The sequence below is a fragment of the Diospyros lotus genome, chromosome 7 (assembly GCF_014633365.1).
Source record: "Diospyros lotus cultivar Yz01 chromosome 7, ASM1463336v1, whole genome shotgun sequence".
Classification (NCBI taxonomy): domain Eukaryota; kingdom Viridiplantae; phylum Streptophyta; class Magnoliopsida; order Ericales; family Ebenaceae; genus Diospyros; species Diospyros lotus.
Genome location: NC_068344.1, coordinates 8,787,070 through 8,794,818, shown reverse-complemented (window position 1 = coordinate 8,794,818; position 7,749 = coordinate 8,787,070). Strand labels below are relative to the sequence as shown.

At 37.1% G+C, this 7,749-nt stretch overlaps 1 pseudogene; it reads right to left on the bottom strand.

Annotated features, from left to right (window-relative positions):
• Positions 1 to 2,013: 2,013 nt before the first annotated feature.
• On the bottom strand, positions 2,014 to 4,522 carry LOC127805960 (PR5-like receptor kinase; annotated as a pseudogene).
• Positions 4,523 to 7,749: the final 3,227 nt, after the last annotated feature.

Below are 7,749 nucleotides of genomic sequence, written 5' to 3'. Positions count from 1 at the left end.
TACCAGAAGATCGAAGTAGGCGCGCGCCATGCTCTGGCCCCACCTGCAAACAAGAAATCAGGGAGAAGGGGACGTTTAATGGGAAATGACCTTAGGAATGGCCTCAGGGACGCGTGGCACCCTTGATTTGACCGTTCGCAGCCGAGTTTGGCTATAAATAGCCGCGATCAAGCAACCCCATTCATCCAAAAATTTTTACTTCTTAGAGCAATCGATTGAGGCAGCGTTTGCGAGTTTTGAAAGTAGGGTTGTAATCCTTGCATGCAAGCTTCCTAAAGCATTTGGTGGCCAACAAAGCAGCGGAGAAGAAGAAATCAAGCTCGCCGGAAAATGCACAAGTCGCTGGAGCCGCACCTTCGATCAACAAATCGAGGTACTTTTTGTGCCTTTTTCTCAATTTTAAGGCCATATTTGGGTTCCGGAGATCGGGTTTAGGGGGGTAGGGCCTCGTTTCAAAGCTCGGGAGCTCGGGAGGTTCGCCGGCGGCGAGGAAGCCGCCAGAGAAGAAGAACCAGACTGGGCGCGTGGCTGCACGCATCCGCGAGTGGGAAGAAGGCGCGTGCCTTCCACGCGCCCGCAAGAAAAAAAAGAAAAGAAAAAGAAAAGAAAAGAAAATGAAATAAAATAGGAAAAAGTTTTGAAAAAAATTTCAAAAATTTTCGGAAAATCTAGAATATTGTTTATGTCTTATTTTGTGAAAAATTTTCTGGAAAATGCTAATTTTATTATTTATTTAAGTAGTTTTTCTATTATGGAAATAAAGAAAAAATAGGATATTAAGTTGGAAAATTCCAAGAAAATTTCAGAATGTTAGAAGTATTATTTAAGGAATATTAATGAAGAGAAATTGAATAATATGAAAGTTTAGATAATTATCATGTAATTTTGAAGAAATAAGGTTTAGAAAAAAAAATTTATAGAAATTATGAGAAATAGTAAATTATATTCTAAACAATAAATCTAATGTTTAGGAGTCATTGAGGGCAAGAAGCTTCAGAAATAGCCGCTCGACATGATTTTCGAGGCTGACACATCTTTCGAGACAACTTAGCTGTAAGTGTACCGTTTCAAGTTTAGTACGATTATAATGTTTATCTTCAAGAATGCTTTCATCATATTGAGATACTATGATATGTACCCAACACGTAGGCTGCATCCATTATATGAAATGCATAAATACATGTTAATATCATTGATCACGCGCATTTGAGGCCGTAGGGAGTATGAACTGGCACCGCTGCCTTACCAAGGGTGCGCCCATACACCCCAGCTTAAAAAAAGGTAGCCGCAAAAATGGTAGGTAGCATGAGGGGTGCAGTTGACACATACGATGAAAGATATTGCATACACACATGACATAGTATTATGTACCTTAGATAGTTCATCATCTAACTTTGGTTCGCCCCTGGAACATTCGATGTTCCAGTCGGGATCTGCAGTGATGGTATAGAGGTTGAAGATGTGTAGTAAAGCGAGACGTTAAAGAAACAAGTAAATGTGCCATGTTATGTTAATAGTTCAAGAATTATGTACATTTAATTTATTTTCAGAAGTTTATGTATCAAGTTTGTAATAAATGCCATGATCAGTTATTATGTAATGCCATGAGCAGGTTCGATTTAGCTTCTGCTTATTTTACGATTGTGTAATTTCGTCAACACTAGATAGGTCTTACGGAATTTTGGAAAAAAAAAAAAAAATAAGCCCTAAATTTCCTAAGGCATAACACGCCCTGAGAAGGTGGGCTGTTACAACACTAATTAAGTTATCAATACCAAAGAGATATATTTATTTCTTACTAATCATCAATCTTAATATAAAATTAGACCCACCTATGATCTGATTATAATATATTTAAGATTAATTCTTTAAATTTGCACCTATTTGTACATGTAGATAACATCACAAATAAAAATATACACATACATATATATATGGTAAACTCATAAACTTGGATCGGTAAACTCGTAAATTCAGATTGACAAACTTGTGAATTGGGTTCAATTCTATAAACACCTAATCATACAATTGAGTTGACTCGTTTTATGCCTCATGACATGTAAACTTGTAAAATCGTACAAGTTAATTTGCAATTTTAACAACAATGTCAGATGCATTTATAGTCTTTAAGAATTCCAAGACTCTTGGTAACAATGAAAAGTGTTCATGTGGTTAAAAGATTCAATAAATTTTATGAAGCTGGTGTAATTCATCACCATGTAATTATTTTGAGGCCTCCATAACAAAATTGTAACATCTAGAAATTTAAAAAATATATGTATAAAGAATTAGAAAATTCAAATAAATAAGGTCAAAGGGTTTATTAATAATCTTGTCAAAGAGTATAACCCTTTTAAGTGTACTTTGATAATTTTCTCAAAATTAAAACCTAAATAAGGACATTTTGGCAAAAAAAAAAAAAGAAAAAAAAGAAATCAAGGGTATAAATGCAAGAATTATAAGAAAATAGGGTTGTAGTATGATATTTCAAAGATTACTGGGGTGCGAGTGCACTCAGAACTCTATGGGATGGAATTGAGAACCAAACTTAGAAATAGGGCCACTGACACCCTTTGAATTTCAACGACTAACCAATAAAGACCTAGATGAAAGAAGAAATAAAGATAAGAGGTTTAAGTACAATTTTAAAAAATTTCTGAAACAGCAAAGGTATAACCCAACTCTGAGCTTGAAGCAAGATAAAAGGTGGGTGTTGGGGTATTAAAGTTAAGGAGTAAAACCCAACTCCTTCCCATCATGCTATCCCTTCAATTCTTAAGAGAATTATAAAATAAATTATCTAAGTGGAGTTTTATAAACATGAAACACATCATTTAACCTTGGACTTAATATTGCACTGCGTTAAAAAGCTATCATAATATCTATTAAAAAATATTTATAAAAAAACACAACTACCACAATATCTCATCTTTAAAAGAATAAGCAGTTGCTAAGTTTTTTTTATTTTTTTCCTTTTTTCATAAATGATCATCAACATACAATTTACATTATTTTCCTTAGTTACAAATCATTATAATAATTGAGGTTTTTGTTACTAACCCAGTAATCAATAAAAACTTCTAAAATTTGCATAGGTAAATATTTTTATACCTTTCTTCTCAAAGAATTCTACATCCTCAACTCACATTGGATCAACATAATGTGATGCCATCTGTGGTTGAACAATCAGTAATTCACGGTCCATTAATAGAAAACAAGAGAGGTTTGGGTGGGACATGTAATGAATGTAGGTTTCCTTCCAACATTTCCAACACTTTAGTTATTGATGGACGGTCTGAAAGATTGGTCTGTATGCACCACAAGCTAACTATTATCATCTTTCTTGCTTTTTCATTTTCTTCCTCGCTTGTAATACAATGAAGACCAATTTCTTGTTCCTTTTCAAGATGTTTGCATATCTAATTTGGAAAATACATATCACTACTTCAATCAACCGCTGAATCATTCCAATTTTCTCTTCCCACAACTATGTCCAAAATCATCATCCCATAACTATAAACATCTACTTTATAAGAGATTCCTCCGTAGTGTCTTGAAAATAGCTCAGGGGCAATATATCCAATCGTCCCTCTTGTTCCAAACAATGATATGATACTTTGCTTATGAAGACATTGTTTAGCAAGTCCGAAATTAGATATTTCAAGACAAAAATTTTCGTCTAGAAGAATATTGTGAGGCTTTATATCAAAGTGCAAAATCCTTGTCTTACAACCCAAATGGAGGTACTCTAACCCTTTAGCAACACCAATTGCAATCTTATATAATTGTTCCAAACCCAAGTCATGTTCTTTTGGCATATTTCTATCGTGTATAAATTTGTGGAGGGATCCATTAGCCATGAACTCATAAATTAAAGCCCTTTTTCCACTCTCATAACAGAAACCCAATAAACTCACAATATTAACATAAGATGTTCGACTTATACTTGCAACCTCATTAATAAATTGTTCTCTATCACCTTTTGATTCCTTCAAAAGTTTCACTGCCATGAGGTGTCCGTCACATAACTTTCCTTTATAAACACCACCAAAGCCTTCTTCACTGAGTTTATTTTTGAAAGAGTTGGTGGTTGTCTTAATCTCCAAATAACTATTATCTTTTAGTGACAAGAAAACCAAATCTCTTTAGAAAAGCCTCAACATTTTGATCAACTATTTTCCCAAGATTTGCAAAACAAAGAATTCTTTCTGACAAGTGTTTCCATTCAGTAGAGTAGAACAAGAATATCATGGCCACTAATGCAATAGTTCCAATTCCTGTACCTATAATTAAGCCTTCAAGATGAAATAGCAACCAGAAAATATCAGATATATAAAATTTCAAATTTATATAGGTTATACATTCTACTTTTGAGTAAAATATATATCCAGTTACACAAATACATAGAAGTAATATTTAAATTGACTTGAATGATCGGTTATGTGGATTAATTAGTTTCATAAAAATTACTTTCATCAAGTTAGTTGAGCAAAATTCCTTATTGCTTGTCCTCAAGAGTGGCTATATATGGTCATGACTAACATTATGTCAAGTATAAGGTTGTAGGTTTATATCTTTCCAAGTCCCTTTTTGTAGACGTTTATAATTATTTTTTATGAAAAATGAATCCTTTTGCTTCTTGCACCATAGCCAAATGACTGTGATAAATTTAAATGAGTATAAGAATATTTAACATCTAAACACATTATTCTATTATATAATAAATATCAAAACATATGTAAATGTTATTTGGTCAATTATAGATTTTTTAAACATTTTATAAGCTATTGAAAATAGAAAAATGTTATTGGTATATATCATGTGGGCTATAACTTGGGTTATATAATATAGTTAAAATGTCAAAAATACCCCTCACTCAAAACATTGAAGTGAGGTAGTGAGGCGCATGATTAAAATATCCCTCATCTAAGGCAGTGCGAGGTAGTGAGGTGTGACAGTGAGGCACGAAAGGTATTTTTGTCATTTATAATACACTGTGTAGCCTAATATGTAGTTCAAGGAGTACCAATAGCATGGTCTTTGAAAACAAAGCCAAGAATCTCAGCTTTTAAGAAAAATTGGAAAATAAATGACAGCAGCAACAACCAGCTCCCAGAGTCAAAATTCCTAATAGCACACCAGCACAGAAACGAAATATATATATATGGAGTTTTCGATAGCAATAAACAGTTAACGCACGACAATATATTCTGAAAGTAGCAACAGAATTAGGAACTCAAACCCAGCTTTCGGCAATGGCAAAAGGATGATGGAAGGACCGAGGCACGCAGGGATGCGCTGGCCTGAAGACAGATGCGCCCTGCTCCGGTCACTGGCAGGCTACGGCGACTGTCAACGCAGGCTTCAACGGTCTATCTCCGGCGAACGGCGACCACAATCGACCGGATCTGGCAGAACTCGAGGAAGACTTTGCTCTCTGTGATTGAACGCAAAAGAAAAAGGTTGCTCTCTGTGATTGAACGCAAAAGAAAAAGGAAGGCAGACACTGCAACTCAGGATGCCTTGAACTCGAGGAACATCCATCCTTTTATAGGCTGGAACGAGGGCACCGAGGCGATGCAACATTCAAGTCGGCATTGATCGTTGGCTTGAATGTTCGACCCGACCCGACCCGATCGTTGGCTTGAATGATTGACGCCACTTCGGGTACCCAGAGCCACTTCTAGAAGAAATTTTAGATTTTCTTTATGTAAAAAATATATCTATATGACCCGACCCGCCCGTCCGACCGGACGGACGGCGGCGGCGGCGCGCGCGAGGGTCAAGGGGTTCGCCCGCTCACAAAATCTGGGTGCCCCTTAGGGCCCAAACCCAAGTGTGAGGGAGGAGTATAAATACCCACTCTCACCTCTTTACACAACCAATGTGGGACAACCACCCACACACACACTTACACTCACACACTAGGAAAATCCAACAATCCCCCACATGAGTGTAAGTGTGCTATCCCAACATACCGACACGACGCCACAGAGAGCAGACAACAAGTTATGCGTCAGGCAAGGTGTCTTTTGGACTTGAACCTCCCTTAGTGAGTATCTGTCGAACTTACCGAAGAAGTAGTGAGCTTAGCTCTTGAACTACACTTCTGATAGTAAATCAAGACATCAGATACCACACACAACTCATCTTACACCTTCGAGTTCTATACGATTGTGTCCATTTTGGTCCTGGACAGTATCCTGAATTCATGAGAGCTCTAGAGAACCCAAGCCTTTAGAACAGTTCTCATAGAAGCGACCCACTTCTACTCTCACATAGGTAACCATTGATTAAGAGCACTCTGTTAATGCTCCTCTTATAACAAGATACCAATATTACCTGTACCACCAATAGAATGCACACTCTGATTAACGAGAACTGGGAAGGAACTATAGGTTCCTTAGTGTGTAGACTATGAATTATCCCAGCCAGTTTGCCTAGTTAACCCAGATCGTGGGATCTCCAGTCAACTGGGTTAGGTTACCACCGGGTAGTTCATTTCACAGGCTTTAACCCCATTCCCTTCGATGTAGAAGTGACTTCTTTCCTTGTCACTCCTTTTGTTAAAGGATCTGCCAAATTTTCCTTCGACTTCACATAATCAATGGAAATTATTCCATTGGTGAGCAGCTGCCTTATAGAATTATGCCTGCGCCTTATGTGTCTTGACTTCCCATTGTAGACACTGTTTTTAGCCCGCATAGAAGCAGCTAAGTTGTCACAGTAGACACATATGGCATTTACAGGCTTAGGCCACAGTGGAACGTCTTCAAGGAAATTTCGAAGCCATTCAGCTTCTTCACCTGCTTTATCCAGAGCAATAAACTCTGACTCCATCGTAGATCGCGCAATGCACGTCTGTTTTGAAGACCTCCACGATACAGCGGCTCCACCTAAGGTAAACACATACCCACTGGTCGATTTAGTCTCCATGCTATCCGAGATCCAATTAGCATCACTAAACCCTTCCAATACAGGTGGATACCTCGTGTAATGCAATCCATACTCTAATGTGTACTTCAAGTACCTGAGTACCCTGACCAAAGCATCCCAATGGTCACGTCCAGGATTGCTCGTGTATCTTGCCAACCTACCTACTAAGTAGGCAATATCGGGTCTTGTACAATTCATGATGTACATCAAACTTTCGATGACCCTAGCATATTCCAATGGAGATACACCTTCACCACTGTTCTTCTTTAGTTTAGAATTTGGATCAAACGGAGTAACCGCGGGCTTACTCTCAAAATGACCAAATCTACGCAATACTTTCTCGACATAATGTGATTGAGTAAGTATATACCCGTCGGCATTCTTCGTTATGCGAATACCAAGAATGACATCAGCAAGACCTAAGTCTTTCATATCAAAGTTGGAATTCAACATCCCTTTTGTGGATTCTAAGACACTCCTGTTAGTGCCCATTATAAGCATATCATCCACATATAGGCATACAATGACACACTCGTGATTTATGGTTTTAACATAAACACATTTATCACACTCATTTATCTTGAACCCATTTGCAAGCATAGTGTGATCAAATTTCTCATGCCATTGCTTTGGTGCTTGTTTTAGTCCATAAAGTGACTTTATAAGTTTGCACACTTTCTTCTCATGTCCTTTGACAACAAATCCTTTCGGCTGTTCCATATACACTTCTGCCTCTAAGTCTCCATTTAAAAATGCAGTCTTTACATCCATCTGGTGAATTTCCAAATTATGTAATGCTGCAATTGCAACCAA